Genomic DNA, 2,114 nt, shown 5'->3' with positions numbered 1-2,114 from the left:
TTTTAGTAATCTTTGTAAGGGTACTATTTTGTTCAGTTTGAGCATGCATAATTTTTTTGAAAGTACTTTCAATTGAAATATTACCATTGCTTGCTCCACCACCATTGGTGTAATTATTATTTGGAACTCCTACAGTATTGTTATATTGTTTTGGAAAATTAGAGCCGTAGTTTTGACTCTTCCATTCAGGGTTATAAGGATTTCTTCCTATGAAGTCTACTTCCTCAACATTAGAGTTGGTGATGACATTAACTTGGGTACTTTTCTTACCCTTCAAAATATTTATAAGCTCATCTACCTTTGAAATAATTAAGCTCTTCATTGTTACCTTCGGTGATTGAATTCACCTTTCTCGAGGAGGATCTTTCTACATGCCATTGGGCATGGTTGCTTTGCATATCTTCTAGAAGCCTCCTTGCCAGTTCAACTGGCTTGCTCATGAATGTTCCTCGAGCTGCAGTATTAAGCATAGACTTTGACAGGGTTAAGGGCATTATAAAATAAGTGCAAGATTAACCAGTCCTCCACTCCATGACTTGGATAGTTCGTGGTGGCTTCTTTCATCCTTTCCCATGCAAGCACTAGTGGCTCACGGTCTTCTTGTCTAAAACCTGTAATGTTAGAACACAGCTGCATAGTCTTTGCTGGTGGGAAAAACTTAGTCTTGAATATATTAGTACATTCATCCCATGAAGTTATAGTGCCTTTAGAAAAATAGTGGTTGCTAGCTTATTTTCCCTAGTAGACCTAGGTTTAATCGAACCTTGGAAAGCACTTCTAAAATGGTGTAAAGGAAACATCTACAAGACTTGCTAGTTTATTTTATTTTCTGTTTACCAAACCTTTCTAGTTTACTTTTAGGGGGTTGTGTTCAATGATGGAAATAGACCAGGGTTAAGGTTTCTCCTACAGCTATGCATACACATATAGTTGAAGCGCATATGTGTAACAAATAAAATAGAGATAAGAGATTTCTGAGTAGCACATTCGTAAATACTCTTGCCCCTAAGGCCAAAGGTGACAAGAGCCTCTTGGTCCAACCATTGTCCTCACATCCGCGAACAACAATAGTTATTAAGCATATGAATACAGACCAAAGCCTTAAGCTAGATGATTGTGCCATGATCCCAATGAATCACTAAACATGTACCGTTACTTTCCCCTTCCTATCACTGAGGTTTCGCGGTAGCACGCCGTTCTCCATTCATCCCACCTCTTCCCTTGAATGATCCGAATGATATGATGGGTACCGCGAGATCATCGAAACAAGGCAAAGAGACAAGGATACAAGATTGCAAAACTCTTATTCAATTCTTACACACACAATAGGATTAGATGCACATAAACGCTGCGAGGATTCACCCCAAGCCGCAGCACAGTGAGGACTACTCACACATAATATCAAGATCAATAACAAAGATAGAAATCATTGTGGCAAATACTTTGATTGAAATCACAAAATTCTTACAATCGTAGCCAATTCTCAAGGAGATATCTATTACAATGGTGATGGCTATGGCTATGGAGGAGATTGGAGATGGAATGGATGAACTATGGTGGTGGATCTCCTTCAGTGTGGTGCAGATGGATTTGATGGATGGCGGCTCTGTTTGTCATCAAATTGCTCTCCTTTTGGCGTCGGGTCCTTCACGAAACTTATAGGGTTTGACCTCAGGAAGGCTGCGGCACATGTTACGGGCGAACGGTACGGGTGGGGCTTGCCCGTACAGATGCCCGTTAAAGTCCCTTGAACCGCCTCTTCGAGCGTAGTGAACTTTTCCATGCTTTTGACGTGATTTTCTTCAGTAATTGCAGGTCCATTTGTCATTATGACGTGATTTCGTGCACATCATCCAAAAATGGAAGAGATTGCACATCTTTTCATTAATTAATCATTACCGGCATGTTGAGAGGTAAACTTGGTCAATTTCTTGACTTAGCTAAGGGTTTAAACGCCAGAAAAAGTGGCGTATTTCACATCCATAAATGGGTACCACGGTGAGACCCTTGAGGTTATCAGAACACATGAGGCTAGAATCAGCGCTCCAAGCTCGACATGGCATCGCGGCGGTGGAGCAGCACAAAAGCAACACGACGGAGAGAGACACGGAGTT

The sequence above is a fragment of the Lolium rigidum genome, chromosome 5 (genome assembly GCF_022539505.1).
Source record: "Lolium rigidum isolate FL_2022 chromosome 5, APGP_CSIRO_Lrig_0.1, whole genome shotgun sequence".
Taxonomy (NCBI): Eukaryota; Viridiplantae; Streptophyta; class Magnoliopsida; order Poales; family Poaceae; genus Lolium; species Lolium rigidum.
This window is presented reverse-complemented; position numbering follows the sequence as displayed.